Below are 17,064 nucleotides of genomic sequence, written 5' to 3'. Positions count from 1 at the left end.
TTGGGTACAGCAGGCAGGATTTGGCGCTTTCTCTTTGTGCAGCAGGGCTTCAGTTCTCGAGCCTTGGGCCTTCTTTGTTGCTGGTCTTCTTGTGTCCTTAGAATCTGATTTCTTTGTCTAGGGATGCCCACTAAATACTGTATTTAGTGGGCATTTTAGGGGGTACTTAGTAGTGACCATAGGGCCATATACCCTAGGGTGGCTACACCCACTAAGTGACCACTTCCTGTGGGCAGAGGTCAATTCCCTAAACCTGATTGGATATTTGCAAGATGGAGGAAAATGAGATGGAGAGGTCACCTCGCATGCTAGTGACCTCTAAGATCATGGTCCGCTGCCACCACAACTCACTGTACATGGTGAGTGGCACAGACCGTAGTCTTGTGCCGCACCAATGGTGTGCCTTTAGTGTCCCTCTATGTCCCCAGGGTCTTATTGTCAATTTTGAGCCTAGGCATGCAGTGCACATGTAGGATCTTGTGTGTGCTGAGGCAAAAATTAAATCAGGATCCCAAATTCACTTGCAGTTCTGTCTCTGAAGGCAAGAGTACACGGGGCTTAGCCAAGGTGGGGGACAGGGTGAGGAAACAGGTCCCAGCCAGTCTATATCTGTGTCTTCCCCTAAAATACTTGGCTTCTAATATTTACATTTATATTTATTTTAGCCTTCATCTGTACAATCACAATATACTGCAGAACTTTGAGCTGGATGAGGGTTGTGTCAATCAAGGCCGAGTTGGTGGAGCTATCATATAATGCACACACCTGAAATGAAGAGTAAATGCAAGAAACACAATTCTGTATGAAATGCATTGTTCTGGAAACTGTGGAAAGCTCAGCTGGTTAATGTAATCATTTCTGGTGTCTTTGGGTCAAACAGGAGGGTTGCTAATCTGAATCACGGTTGGTGCACTAGGGAATAGTGACTTGTATATTTACAGTGCTATGATGCCCCTGCCTGTGAGAGGCAGCACTTTGAATAGGTGAGCCAATAGTTTAAAGAAACAATTACACAAGGTAGAAAATATGCTACACAAATTATAAGATGGGCTGTATAGAGTATAATTGACTGCTGCAAAATTTGGAAAACGATTGAGTGTGTGAATGTTCACCGTGCTATCAGATGGTACAACTGGAACAGTCTGGCAGGGTGCACACATCTCTGCTATAAAAGTCATGCTGGGAGGCAGGAGCTGCCAGGCAGGATGGATCACACACAATGCAGCCTCAGGGAGACAGTTGCCTTTAGAGATGCTAATATGGAGTGTGGAGACCTGCAGTTAAACAGCGCTGAACAAGTGACTGAAATCCATGCTGGGGGCATGTGCTGGTGTAGGAAAGAACCATCTTGCCTGGCATGTTCCCCCATATTTCACTGTATATATGTTGTTTTAGTGTATGTGTCACTGGGACCCTGCCAGCCAGGGCCCCAGTGCTCAGAAGTGTGCCCTGTATTTGTTCCCTGTGTGATGACTAACTGTCTCACTGAGGCTCTGCTAACCAGAACCTCAGTGGTTATGCTCTCTCTGCTTTCCAAATTGTCACTAACAGACTAGTGACCAATTTCACCAATTCATATTGGCATACTGGAACACCCTTATAATTCCCTAGTATATGGTACTGAGGTACCCAAGGTATTGGGGTTCCAGGAGATACAGGAGAAGTAACTTATAAGTCACCTATATGTCTAACCTTCACCTGGTGAATGTTGGGTGCAAAGTTACTTAGTGTGTGGGCACCCTGGCACTAGCCAAGGTGCCCCCACATTGTTCAGGGCAAATTCCCCAGACTTTGTGAGTGCGGGGACACCATTTCACACGTGCACTATACATAGGTCACTACCTATGTATAGCGTCACAATGGTAACTCCGAACATGGCCATGTAACATGTCTAAGATCATGGAATTGTCACCCCAATGCCATTCTGGCATTGGGGAGACAATTCCATGATCCCCTGAGTCTCTAGCACAGACCCGGGTACTGCCAAACTGCCTTTCCCGGGGTTTCACTGCAGCTGCTGCCAACCCCTCAGAGAGGTTTCTGCCCTCCTGGGGTCCAGCGAGGCCTGGCCCAGGAAGGCAGAACAAAGGACTTCCTCAAAGAGAGGGTGTTACACCCTCTCTCTTTGGAAAAAGGTGTCAGGGCTGGGGAGGAGTAGCCTCCCCCAGCCTCGGGAAATGCTTTGATGGGCAGAAATGGTGCCCATCTCTGCATAAGCCAGTCTACACCGGTTCAGGGATCCCCCAGCCCTGTTCTGGCACAAAACTGGACAAAGGAAAGGGAAGTGACCACTCCCCTGACCTGCACCTCCCAGGGGAGGTGCCCAGAGCTCCTCCAGCGTGCCCCAGACCTCTGCCATCTTGGATTCAGAGGTGTGCTGGCACACTGGACTGCTCTGAGTGGCCAGCGCCAGCAGGTGACTCCTTCTGATAGGCTCTTACCTGTGTTACTAGCCTATCCTCCTTCCTAGGTAGCCAAACCTCCTTTTCTGGCTATTTAGGGTCTCTGCTTTGGGGAATTCTTCAGATACCGAATGCAAGAGCTCACCAGAGTTCCTCTGCATCTCTCTCTTCACGTTCTGCCAAAGGATCGACCGCTGACTGCTCAGGACACCTGCAAAACCGCAACAAAGTAGCAAAGACGACTACTGCAACCTTGTATCGCTTATCCTGCCGCTTTCTCGCCTGTTTCCTGGTGGTGCATGCTCTGGGGGTAGCCTGCCTCCTTCTTGCACCAGGAGCTCTGAAGAAATCTCCCGTGGGACGACGGAATCTTCCCCCTGCAACCGCAGGCAACAAAAGACTGCATCACCGGTCCTCTGGGTCCCCTCTCAGCACAACGAGCATGGTCCCTGGAACTCAGCAACTCTGTCCAAGTGACTCCCACAGTCCAGTGACTCTTCAGTCCAAGTTTGGTGGAGGTAAGTCCTTGCCTCCCTACTATAGACTGCATTGCTGGGTACCACGTGATTTGCAGATGCTCCGGCTCCTGTGCACTCTTCCAGGATTTCCTTCGTGCACAGCCAAGCCTGGGTCCCCGACACTCTAACCTGCAGTGCACAACCTCTTGAGTTGTCCTCCAGCGTCATGGGACTCCATTTTCTGACTTCGGGTGGACTCCAGTTCACTCCTCTTCCAAGTGCCTGTTCTGGTACTTCTGCTGGTGCTGCGTGCTTCTGTGAGGGCTCCCTGACTTGCTGGGCGCCCCCTCTGTCTCCTCATCCAAGTGGCGACATCCTGGTCCCTCCTGGGCCATAGCAGCATCCAAAAACCCTAACCGCGACCCTTGCACTAGCAAGGCATGTATACGGTCTTTCTGCGTGGGAACACCTCTGCAAGCTTCTTCACGACGTGGGACATCCATCCTCCAAAGGGGAAGTTTCTAGCCCTCTTCGTTCTTGCAGAATCCACAGCTTCTACCATCCGGTGGCAGCTTCTTTGCACCCTCAGCTGGCATTTCCTGGGCATCTGCCCACTCTCGACATTGTTGCAACTCTTGGACTTGGTCCCCTTGTTCCACATGTACTCAGGTCCGGAAATCCACTGTTGTTGCTTTGCTGGTGTTGGTCATCCTTGCAGAAACCCCCTATCACGACTTCTGTGGTCTCTGGGGGTTATAGGTGCACTTTACACCTACTTTTCAGGGTCTTGGGGTGGGCTATTTTTCTAACCCTCACTGTTTTCTTACAGTCCCAGCGACCCTCTGCAAGCTCACATAGGTTTGGGGTCCATTCGCGGTTCGCATTCCACTTTTGGAGTATATGGTTTGTGTTGCCCCTATACCTATGTGCTCCTATTGCAATCTACTGTAACTTTACATTGCTTGCATTACTTCCTTTTGCTATTACTGCATATTTTTGGTATTGTGTACATATATCTTGTGTATATTTGGCATCCTCATACTGAGGGTACTCACTGAGATACTTTTGGCATATTGTCATAAAAATAAAGTACCTTTATTTTTAGTATATCTGTGTATTGTTTTCTTATGATATTGTGCATATGACACCAGTGGTATAGTAGGAGCTTTGCATGTCTCCTAGTTCAGCCTAAGCTGCTCAGCTATAGCTACCTTCTATCAGCCTAAGCTGCTAGAAACACCTCTTCTACACTAATAAGGGATAACTGGACCTGGTACAAAGTGTAAGTACCCCTTGGTACCCACTACAAGCCAGGCCAGCCTCCTACAATGTCGAACCGTGATCTACCCTAAATTTCAGCTTTGTCCCCCTGAAGCTCTGGAGCTTTTCCCTGTCAACAAGACTTCCAGGAGTTGACTGGGAGCCTGCTCTCAGCCAAGCTCACAATGTTGCATCAAATCCCGGTCTGACTAAGATCCTCTGCCAACAACAAGAGAGAAAGGTCCAGAAAAACGACTAAGTCCAAAGGTAAAACTTTGACGAGAGCTCCCGCTCAGTGTATCTGAACAGGGCTCCATCGTGGTCAGCTTCAAATTGTGACTTGTCCCCGGTCAAATGTGACCAGATGTTCTCGGTTGGCGCGATAGGTTTTTAATCACTAGAAAGCACATATTTTGATTTATTCTTTTAAAATTAATATCTCTGGTTCTCTAGATTGAATTTCATTCATTTTGTTGTCATTCTAAAGATCAACATAGTTCCTATTTTTATAAATTGGTGTTAGAGTTTTATTGTGTGTTGTGTTGTATTTATTTAATGTATTTTTCTTTTTAAATATTTTGCACAGCTGTCTCCTGAGTTGAGTCTGCCTGCTCTTTGCTAGCCACCAGAAGTTCAGCAAGGGATTACTTTATTGGGACCCTAACTGAACCTGACATTGTGACAGTGGCCTTACTACTAGTAGTAGGTCCCTACTTATCACTTCTGATAACGCACTTTCCAACATATATAATTTTAAGATTTTGCCATTTGGTTTACACCAAACTCCAGCAACATTTCAGCGACCAATGGACAGAGTCCTATGCCCACATCAACGGTGTACTGCCATGTATACGTAGATGATATCATCATTTATAGTTCCTCCTTTACATCTACAACATCTAAAAGCAGTATTCTATAGACTTCGCAACACAAAATTGTCCGCCAACCAAAAGAAATGTGTACTCGCTACTGACTCCATCCAGTACTTGGGGTACTCTATCCAGAATGGCAAGGTGCATCCACAACTCAACAAGATACAGGCTATCAAAGATATTCCTTGTCTCTTTTCATAGAAAGCAGTACGCTTATTTTTGGGGCTTGTGGAGTATTACAGATGTTTCATCCCTCAATTCTCACAGCCAGCCTCTCGTCTGACTGATATCTTGAAGAAGTCTCAATCCACTACCATTGACAATTGGAACCCCAAGCACTGAAGTTTTTTGATGAACTGAAAAAAAAAATATGCGGGGATCCCATTTTGATATGCCTGGACTATCATGCCCCTTTGGTTTGGTTAACCAGGCATAAAGACACCAACCCTAGAGTTCTGCATTGGTTTTTATCCCATCGAACATTCTCATTTCAGGCGCAGCACCAGGCCAGATGCCTGCTATACCATGTGGATAGGGGAAGGGGTAGTGTAACAATGGTTCCTGCTCGGCCGCTGAGAGATCAGGCAGTTTCTATACTCAGGTAGAGCGCTAGTGGGGCAGGATGACGCACGCCAGCAGAGCGATGCGGCTGAGGTCAAGGGGTGTAGCGTCACATCTGAAAGGGATGCTGAATGTGGTATGAAAGGGGGAGATCATGAGGAACGCGGAGGAAGGAGTACTCCGACGAGAGCAAGAACATATTTGTGGTACAGCTGTGAAGTCAGACGAGCCCTGTTTGACAGCCAGCGGGAGGAGGATGGCGTGGCTGGACCCCAGGAGGGCAGCTGCCTGTCTGAGGGGTTGGCAGCAGCAGCAGCTGCAGTGAAACCCCAGGAAGGGCAGTCTGGCAGTACCAGGGTCTGTGCTACAGACCACTGGGATCATGGAATTGTACCAACAATGCCAGGATGGCATAGAGGGGGCAATTCCATGATCATAGACATGTTACATGGCCATATTCGGAGTTACCATGGTGAAGCTACATATAGGTAGTGACCTAGATGTAGTGCACGCGTGTAATGGTGTCCCCGCACTCACAAAGTTCAGTGAATTGGCTCTGAACAATGTGGGGGCACCTTGGCTAGTGCCAGGGTGCCCTCACACTAAGTAACTTTGCACCTAACCTTTACCAGGTAAAGGTTAGACATATAGGTGACTTATAAGTTACTTAAGTGCAGTGTAAAATGGCTGTGAAATAACGTGGACGTTATTTCACTCAGGCTGCAGTGGCAGGCCTGTGTAAGAATTGTCAGAGCTCCCTATGGGTGGCAAAAGAAATGCTGCAGCCCATAGGGATCTCCTGGAACCCCAGTACCTCAGTACAATATACTAGGGAATTATAAGGGTGTTCCAGTAAGCCAATGTAAATTGGTAAAAATGGTCACTAGCCTGTCAGTGACAATTTGGAAAGAAATGAGAGAGCATAACCACTGAGGTTCTGATTAGCAGAGCCTCAGTGAGACAGTTAGTCACTACACAGGTAACACATTCAGGCACACTTATGAGCACTGGGGCCCTGGGTTACCAGGGTCCCAGTGACACATACAACTAAAACAACATATATACAGTGAAAAATGGGGGTAACATGCCAGGCAAGATGGTACTTTCCTACACTAACTATAAATATGGCAGCCATCTTGGAAGAAATAATTAAATATATGTGCTAAACCAGAGTAAGCTAAGTAGGTTAAAAGTCACTGGGTGATGGGCGCACAGGCCTGCAAACCAGAAAGCTAAACTAAACTGATTCCCATTAAACCTAAATAGAATCCACTACAATGCCATGTCGCTACAGATGTAAGGTGCGTAGCATAGTGTAACTCAGCGGTGTGATGCATGGTGGGTGCAGGCTGAACTCCCAGTTAGGGAACATGCAAAGCCGACCACAAAATTGGGAAATAGTTGCAAAGTTGTGTTTCGTGGAGTGGAAGGACCTTCAGATTAAGAATCTGGGACCTTTGAAGGATGACTTGAAATCCATCTCCCCTTTTAAAAGCTCCTTGCATTGTCTGTAATCAGGCACCACCATGCTCACATCTCCCTCATTTGTAAAGGGTCATATTCCTGGTCCCCAGCTACGCGCTGTACCCAGGAACCCCCAGTCTTGTGTGTAGATGAGCCTGCGTGCCACCTGTAGCCCCTCACCTCCAGACATGCTTCTCCGTACAAGAGGTGAACAGGAAAGGGATACACACACCTGATACACGCTTGCTAACTGATAGAAGTGGTGTTTAGTTGCTTCCAATCTCGGTTTTGGCCCTAAAGCTAGTTATTTCAGTAATTTATTTTATGATAGATACTGTGACCAAAATCTTTCTGTGTAATGCGACGTCATATACAAATAAGAAGAAGAGAATTAATAGCTTCATTGCCATTTTGACATATGCTTTCCCTAGATCTGGGTTTTTAGACTCATTTATTCTTCGAATCGTCCGCCAACAGGTGTTTCAGCCAGGGCCGGACTGGGACCCAAGAGCAGCCCTGGCAAAAATGTTCAAACCAGCCCGCTCCCTTCACCTCCTCATGCAGTCTCTATCTTCCCATCCATCTGTCCATCCGTCCATCCATCCACCCACCTACCCATCCATCAATCCATCTGTCCTCCGTCCATCCATCCACCCACCTACCCATCCATCAATCCATCTGTCCATCCATCCATCCATCCACCCACCTACCCATCCATCAATCCATCTGTCCATACGTCCATCCATCTACCCACCTACCCATCCATCAATCCATCTGTCCATCCGTCCATCCATCCACCCACCTACCCATCCATCAATCCATATGTCCATCCGTCCATCCACCCACCTACCCATCCATCAATCCATCTGTCCATACGTCCATCCATCTACCCACCTACTCATCCAGCAATCCATCTGTCCATCCATCCACCCACCTACCCATCCATCAATCCATCTGTCCATCCGTCCGTCCATCCACCCACCTACCCATCCATCAATTCATCTGTCCATGCATCCACCCACCTACCCATCCATCAATCCATCCGTCCGTCCATCCACCCACCTACACATCCATCAATACATCCGCCCATCCATCCACCCACCTACCCATCCACCAATCACTCTGTCCATCTGTCCATCCATCCACCCACCTACCCATCCATCAATCCATCTGTCCATCCATCCACCCACCTACCCATCCATCAATCCATCCGTCCATCTACCCACCTACCCATCCATCAATCCATCTGTCCATCCGTCCATCCATCCACCCACCTACCCATCCATCAATCCATCTGTCCATCCATCCACCAACCTACCCATCCATCAATCCATTTGTCCATCCGTCCATCAATGTATCCACCCATCCGTCCACCCATCCACCCACCTACCCATCCATCAATCCATCTGTCCATCCGTCCATCCATCTACCCACCTACCCATCCATCAATCCATCTGTCCATCCATCCACCCACCTACCCATCCATCAATCCATCAGTCCATCCATCCATCCACCCACCTACCCATCCATCAATCCATCTGTCCATCCGTCCATCGATGTATCCATCCACCCATCCACCCACCTACCCATCCATCAATCCATCTGTCCATCCGTCCATCCATCCACCCACCTACCCATCCATCAATCCATCTGTCCATCCGTCCATCCATCCACCCACCTACCCATCCATCAATCCAACTGTCCATCCATCAATCCATCTGTCCATCCATCCACCCACCTACCCATCCATCAATCCATCTGTCCATCCGTCCATCCATCCACCCTCCTACCCACCTACCCATTCATCAATCCATCTGTCCATCCGTCCATCGATGTATCCATTCATCCGTCCATCCGTCCACCCATCCACCCACCTACCCATCCATCCATCAATCCATCTGTCATCCGTCCATCCATCCACCCACCTACCCATCCATCAATCCATCTGTCCATCCATCCATCCACCCACCTACCCATCCATCAATCCATCTGTCCATCCGTCCATCGATGTATCCACCCATCCGTCCACCCATCCACCCACCTACCCATCCATCAATCCATCTGTCCATCCGTCCTCCATCTATCCACCCACCTACCCATCTATCAATCCATCTGTCCATCCGTCCATCCATCCACCCACCTACCCATCCATCAATCCATCTGTCCATCAGTCCATCCATCCACCCACCTACCCATCCATCAATCCATCTGTCCATCCGTCCGTCCATCCACCCACCTACACATCCATCAATCCATCTGTCCATCCAACCACCCACCTACCCATCCGTCCATCCGTCCATCGATGTATCCACCCATCCATCCACCCATCCACCCACATACCCATCCATCAATCAATCTGTCCATCCGTCCATCCATCCATTCATCCATCTCTCTCACCTATTATCTGATCGCTTTATCTCTACTTCCCTCTCCCTCTTTCTATCTTTACATCCAAGCATCTCTTTTCCCTTCTTTCCTCCCTTTCATCGCTTTCTCTCTACCTCTTCTACCTTCCCTTTCTCTCTCTCTCTCTCGTTCCACCATTACTGTCTTACATTCTCTCCTCCCCCTTTGATCGCTTCCTCTCTTCCTCCCCTCCTCCCTACCTTCCTATCCCTCTCTCTTTTCATTCATCCATCCATATCTCTCCTTCTCACCTCCCTCCCTACCCCCTCCCTCCGTCCACCATCCCTTCCTCTCCTTATCTCTTTCCATCCTTCCACTATCTCCCCTTCTATCTTCTATCTCTGATCGCTCTCTCCCCCTCCCCCTCTCTGCTTCCACCATCTCTCTACCACTTACTTCCATCTCTTCCCTCCCTCTCTTTCCATCCATCCACCCCCTTCTCCCCTCCCTCACAATCACCCCTCCTCCCTCTCTCTGCTTCCATCTCTCTCCCACCTACCTCCATCTCTTCCCTCACTCTCTCTTTCCATCCATCCACCCCCCTTCTCCCCTTCCTCACTACCACCCCTCCTCCCTCTCTCTGCTTCCACCATCTCTCTCCCACCTACCTCCATCTCTTCCCTCACTCTCTCTTTCCATCCATCCACCCCCCTTCTCCCCTTCCTCACTACCACCCCTGCTCCCTCTCTCTACTTCCACCATCTCTCTCCCACCTACCTCCATCTCTTCCCTCCCTCTTTCTTTCCATCCATCCACCCCTTCTCCCCTCCTTCACTACCCCCTCCTCCCTCTCTCTGCTTCCACCATCTCTCTCCCACCTACCTCCATCTCTTCCCTCCCTCTCTCTTTCTACCCATCCACCTCCCTTCTTACCTCCTCCTCCCTCTCTCTGCTTCCGCCATCTCTCTCCCACCTACCTCCATCTCTTCCCTCCCTCTCTTTCCATCCATCCACCCCCTTTTCCCCTCCCTCGCTACCCCCTCCTCCCTCTCTGATCGCTTTTTCTCCTCCTCCTTCCTTTCTTTCCATGCATCCATCGCTCACTCGTTCTTCCCTCCCTTTCTACCCCCTCCTCCCTCCCTCTCTTTTCTCTCTCTCCCCTTCATCTCTGATCGCTTTCTCTCTACCTCCACCTATTCCCTCTCTTTCTCTCTCTCTGCTTCCACCATCTCTTCTTAAACTCTTCACTCCCTCTCCTGAAGCCCCGCCCCCTGCCTGCTGCAGTGACCCCCATCGTTTGGGAGGAGACGGAAGCACCGGGGGGCCTCCTAGGGTCCCGCCCTCCGGGGCCCTGCCTGGTGGGATGTACGAGCAGCCGGCCCTGGTTTCAGCCTCTACGGCGGGCGCAGGCACAGAGCTTTATCAAGGCTGAGGTATATTCACATAAATAATAACAGTCATCAGTTAAACCACACAATATATGATGGGGTAGGGAGAAAAGCAATCCTAGGGGGAAGGAAGAAACCATATAAATATAGGCCCAGATTAAAGAGCGCCTAGCGCCATTCCAGCGCCTTGATAGCATCATTTTCTTTATGCTCGTGTGGCGTTGGAAGGGCAGAAGCACCGCGCCATATTTACAAAGTGGTGCAATGCTTACATTGCGCGACTTTGTAACCCCTTGCGCCACATTATGCCTCCACCAGGCACAATGTATGCAAGGGGGGCATTCCGGCGCTAGGGGGGGGGCGAAAAAATGGCGCACATGTTTCTTGGTGTCATTTTTATCCGCATTTTTAATGCCTGCAAAGAGCAGGCGTTAAAGGGAGGTGCCCATTGTTTTCAATGGGCCTCTAGGTGCTTTGCAGGATTAGCGCCACTTTTCATAGATCTGCCCCATATTATTTAAAGTATAGACCCAGTTACTGAAGGAACTAGTAGTGGATGCAGACAGGAAGTGAAGAAAGAACGTCAATGTTACGAGGGTCCCTGAAATGGGAACAAGATCTCCGGAATAAGGGGGAAGTTGTAGTCATCAAGTCAAGCAAAAGTGTATTCTCAAGTAGAGGAGCACTCGCACTCGCACTCGCACTCACACTCGCACTGAAGCTTACTTGGGCTGGTACGTATCCATCCTGTAATTAGATCTGGAGTTTCAGAGGAGGTCGCCACAGGGTATCGCTGACACCCGCATACAATCTGTTGTGTTCTGTATAACTGTCTTGAGAGTTGATTCTATGTTAGGACCAGAGGCTTTGGACTGTGCCTCTCCTCCTTGGCTGTTTATTAAAACTGTTTTCACAACAGCTAATCACATTAAAGATTTTTATAACCAAACAACATTTCCCATAATTCTTGTGTCACATTGTGTACTTCACACCAATCAGTGTGTCCTTGATGCTGTAAAAGTTGTCAGCACCATGTTAGTGCCTTTTGCCCTTGATGTGCTGATGCTGCCTCTCACTCACACCTGAAGGAGGTGCTCAGGAGGTGTGCTGCCTCTCACTCACTCCTGAAGGAGGTGCTCAGGAGGTGTGCTACCTCTCTCACACCTGAAGGAGGTGCTCAGGAGGGCTGCTGCCTCTCACTCACACCTGAAGGATGTGCTCGGGAGGTGTGCTGCCTCTCCCTCACACCTGGACGGTGTGCTCAGGAGGTGCGCTGCCTCTCCCTCACACCTGAAGGAGGTGCTCGGGAGGAGCGCTGCCTCTCCCTCACACCTGAAGGAGGTGCTCAGGAGGTGCGCTGCCTCTCCCTCACACCTGAAGGAGGTGCTCGGGAGGTGCGCTGCCTCTCACTCACACCTGAAGGAGGTGCTCGGGAGGTGTGCTGCCTCTCCCTCACACCTGGACGGTGTGCTCAGGAGGTGCGCTGCCTCTCCCTCACACCTGAAGGAGGTGCTCTGGAGGTGTGCTGCCTCTCACTCACACCTGAAGGAGGTGCTCAGGTGGTGTGCTGCCTCTCACTCACACCTGAAGGAGGTGCTCGGGAGGTGTGCTGCCTCTCCCTCACACCTGGACGGTGTGCTCGGGAGGTGCGCTGCCTCTCACTCACACCTGAAGGAGGTGCTCTGGAGGTGTGCTGCCTCTCACTCACACCTGAAGGAGGTGCTCGGGAGGTGTGCTGCCTCTCCCTCACACCTGGACGGTGTGCTCGGGAGGTGCGCTGCCTCTCCCTCACACCTGAAGGAGGTGCTCGGGAGGTGCGCTGCCTCTCACTCACACCTGAAGGAGGTGCTCGGGAGGTGTGCTGCCTCTCCCTCACACCTGGACGGTGTGCTCAGGAGGTGCACTGCCTCTCCCTCACACCTGAAGGAGGTGCTCGGGAGGTGCGCTGCCTCTCACTCACACCTGAAGGAGGTGCTCAGGTGGTGTGCTGCCTCTCACTCACACCTGAAGGAGGTGCTCAGGAGGTGCGCTGCCTCTCCCTAACACCTTCAGAGGTGCTCAGGAGGTGTGCTGTCTCTCCCTCACGCCTGAAGGAGGTGCTCGGGAGGTGTGCTGCCTCTCTCACACCTAAAGGAGGTGCTCAGGAGGTGTGCTGCCTCTCACTCACACCTGAAGGAGGTGCTCATGGTGTGCTGCCTCTCCCTCACACCTGAAGGAGGTGCTCAAGAGGTGTGCTGCCTCTCACTCACTCCTGAAGGAGGTGCTCAGGAGGTGTGCTGCCTCTCACTCACACCTGAAGGAGGTGCTCAGGAGGTGCGCTGACTCTCCTTCACACCTGAAGGAGGTGCTCCCTCACACCTGAAGGAGGTGCTCAGGAGGTGTGCTGCCTCTCACTCACTCCTGAAGGAGGTGCTCAGGAGGTGTGCTGCCTCTCACTCACGCCTGAAGGAGGTGCTCAGGAGGTGCGCTGCCTCTCCCTCACACCTGAAGAAGGTGCTCAGGGGGTGTGCTGCCTCTCCCTCACACCTGAAGGAGGTGCTCAGGAGGTGCGCTGCCTCTCACTCACACCTGAAGGAGGTGCTCAGGAGGTGCGCTGCCTCTCACTCACACCTGAAGGAAGTGCTCAGGAGGTGTGCTGCCTCTCCCTCACACCTGGACGGTGTGCTCAGGAGGTGCGCTGCCTCTCCCTCACACCTGAAGGAGGTGCTCGGGAGGAGCGCTGCCTCTCCCTCACACCTGAAGGAGGTGCTCAGGAGGTGCGCTGCCTCTCCCTCACACCTGAAGGAGGTGCTCGGGAGGTGCGCTGCCTCTCACTCACACCTGAAGGAGGTGCTCGGGAGGTGTGCTGCCTCTCCCTCACACCTGGACGGTGTGCTCAGGAGGTGCGCTGCCTCTCCCTCACACCTGAAGGAGGTGCTCTGGAGGTGTGCTGCCTCTCACTCACACCTGAAGGAGGTGCTCAGGTGGTGTGCTGCCTCTCACTCACACCTGAAGGAGGTGCTCGGGAGGTGTGCTGCCTCTCCCTCACACCTGGACGGTGTGCTCGGGAGGTGCGCTGCCTCTCACTCACACCTGAAGGAGGTGCTCTGGAGGTGTGCTGCCTCTCACTCACACCTGAAGGAGGTGCTCGGGAGGTGTGCTGCCTCTCCCTCACACCTGGACGGTGTGCTCGGGAGGTGCGCTGCCTCTCCCTCACACCTGAAGGAGGTGCTCGGGAGGTGCGCTGCCTCTCACTCACACCTGAAGGAGGTGCTCGGGAGGTGTGCTGCCTCTCCCTCACACCTGGACGGTGTGCTCAGGAGGTGCACTGCCTCTCCCTCACACCTGAAGGAGGTGCTCGGGAGGTGCGCTGCCTCTCACTCACACCTGAAGGAGGTGCTCAGGTGGTGTGCTGCCTCTCACTCACACCTGAAGGAGGTGCTCAGGAGGTGCGCTGCCTCTCCCTAACACCTTCAGAGGTGCTCAGGAGGTGTGCTGTCTCTCCCTCACGCCTGAAGGAGGTGCTCGGGAGGTGTGCTGCCTCTCTCACACCTAAAGGAGGTGCTCAGGAGGTGTGCTGCCTCTCACTCACACCTGAAGGAGGTGCTCATGGTGTGCTGCCTCTCCCTCACACCTGAAGGAGGTGCTCAAGAGGTGTGCTGCCTCTCACTCACTCCTGAAGGAGGTGCTCAGGAGGTGTGCTGCCTCTCACTCACACCTGAAGGAGGTGCTCAGGAGGTGCGCTGACTCTCCTTCACACCTGAAGGAGGTGCTCCCTCACACCTGAAGGAGGTGCTCAGGAGGTGTGCTGCCTCTCACTCACTCCTGAAGGAGGTGCTCAGGAGGTGTGCTGCCTCTCACTCACGCCTGAAGGAGGTGCTCAGGAGGTGCGCTGCCTCTCCCTCACACCTGAAGAAGGTGCTCAGGGGGTGTGCTGCCTCTCCCTCACACCTGAAGGAGGTGCTCAGGAGGTGCGCTGCCTCTCACTCACACCTGAAGGAGGTGCTCAGGAGGTGCGCTGCCTCTCACTCACACCTGAAGGAGGTGCTCATGGTGTGCTGCCTCTCACTCACACCTGAAGGAGGTGCTCGGGAGGTGCGCTGCCTCTCCCTCACACCTGAAGGAGGTGCTCAGGAGGTGTGCTGCCTCTCCCGCACACCTGAAGGAGGTGCTCGGGAGGTGTGCTTCTTCTCCCTCACAACAGGAGGTGTGCTGCGTCTCCCTCACACCTGAAGGAGGTGCTCGGGAGGTGCGCTGCCTCTCACTCACACCTGAAGGAGGTGCTCAGGAGGTGTGCTGCCTCTCACTCACACCTGAAGGAGGTGCTCAGGAGGTGTGCTGCCTCTCACTCACACCTGAAGGAGGTGTTCATGGTGTGCTGCCTCTCCCTCACACCTGAAGGAAGTGCTCAGGAGGTGTGCTGCCTCTCCCTCACACCTGAAGGAGGTGCTCGGGAGGTGCGCTGCCTCTCACTCACACCTGAAGGAGGTGCTCGGGAGGTGTGCTGCCTCTCACTCACAGCTGAAGGAGGTGCTCATGGTGTGCTGCCTCTCCCTCACACCTGAAGGAGGTGCTCGGGAGGTGTGCTGCCTCTCATTCACTCCTGAAGGAGGTGCTCAGGAGGTGCGCTGCCTCACCCTCACACCTGAAGGAAGTGCTCAGGAGGTGTGCTGCCTCTCCCTCACACCTGAAGGAGGTGCTCAGGAGGTGGGGAAGTCAAGCGTTCACTGCCGCCCAACAGACTTACCACCAGGCCTCTTTTTGTCTTGCAGCCCGAGCCCAAACCCCACGCTGCGAGAAGCCTGATAGCACCGGGCAGCAGGACCACACGACAGCTCTCAGCAAGCACAGAGCCGCCTCAACGTTCCAGGTGGCACAACAAAGTGAAAAGTGTTCAGAAGCTCCCAAATGCTTCTCCTTCGCCCAACATGATTAGGCGAGAACAGTCATTATACAGGTTACACCTCAAGGGCTGAAAGCAATTCTTGTGTTCTACTTTGATGTGAGTTTGCACCACCCAATGGAGCCTTGAACTCCCATGGACCTGCACCTTACAAAAATGTTACAATTCTGCACAGGGTTCAGTTCTGGGCGCCTTCATATCTGTGAGAAAGTAACCTCTTTCTAGCCTTGTTACCCCCACTTTTGGCCTGTTTGTGAGTGTATGTCAGGGTGTTTTCACTGTCTCACTGGGATCCTGCTAGCCAGGGCCCAGTGCTCATAGTGAAAACCCTATGTTTTCAGTATGTTTGTTATGTGTCACTGGGACCCTGCTAGTCAAGACCCCAGTGCGCATAAGTTTGTGGCCTATATGTATGTGTTCCCTGTGTAGTGCCTAACTGTCTCACTGAGGCTCTGCTAACCAGAACCTCAGTGGTTATGCTCTCTCTGTACAAATTGTCACTAACAGGCTAGTGACCAATTTTACCAATTTACATTGGCTACTGGAACACCCTTATAATTCCCTAGTATATGGTACTGAGGTACCCAGGGTATTGGGGTTCCAGGAGATCCCTATGGGCTGCAGCATTTCTTTTGCCACCCATAGGGAGCTCTGACAATTCTTACACAGGCCTGCCACTGCAGCCTGAGTGAAATAACGTCCACGTTATTTCACAGCCATTTTACACTGCACTTAAGTAACTTATAAGTCACCTATATGTCTAACCTTTACCTGGTAAAGGTTAGGTGCAAAGTTACTTAGTGTGAGGGCACCCTGGCACTAGCCCAGGTGCCCCCACATTGTTCAGAGCCAATTCCCTGAACTTTGTGAGTGCGGGGACACCATTACACGCGTGTACTACATATAGGTCACTACCTATATGTAGCTTCACAATGGTAACTCCGAATATGGCCATGTAACATGTCTAAGATCATGGAATTGCCCCCTCTATGCCATCCTGGCATTATTGGGACAATTCCATGATCCCAGTGGTCTGTAGCACAGACCCTGGTACTGCCAAACTGCCTTTTCTGGGGTTTCACTGCAGCTGCTGCTGCTGCCAACCCCTCAGACAGGTTTCTGCCCCCCTGGGGTCAAGCCAGGCTTGTCCCAGGATGGCAGAACAAAGGACTTCCTCTGAGAGAAGGTGTTACACCCTCTCTCTTTGGAAAATGGTGTGAAGGCAGGGGAGGAGCAGCCTCCCCCAGCCTCTGGAAATGCTTTCTTGGGCACAGATGTGCCCAATTCTGCATAAGCCAGTCTACACCGGTTCAGGGACCCCTTAGCCCCTGCTCTGGCGCGAAACTGGACAAAGGAAAGGGGAGTGACCACTCCCCTGACCTGAACCTCCCCTGGGAGGTGTCCAGAGCTCCTCCAGTGTGCTCCAGACCT

General features: G+C 51.9%; 1 pseudogene; it reads left to right on the top strand.

The window, feature by feature from the left end:
• LOC138286906 (zinc finger protein 658B-like) overlaps positions 1 to 15,666 on the top strand; it is a 135,141-nt pseudogene extending 119,475 nt beyond the window's left edge.
• The last annotated feature ends 1,398 nt before the right edge of the window (positions 15,667 to 17,064 follow it).

This window comes from Pleurodeles waltl, chromosome 4_1 (genome assembly GCF_031143425.1).
Source record: "Pleurodeles waltl isolate 20211129_DDA chromosome 4_1, aPleWal1.hap1.20221129, whole genome shotgun sequence".
NCBI lineage: Eukaryota > Metazoa > Chordata > Amphibia > Caudata > Salamandridae > Pleurodeles > Pleurodeles waltl.
This window is presented reverse-complemented; position numbering and strand designations above follow the sequence as displayed.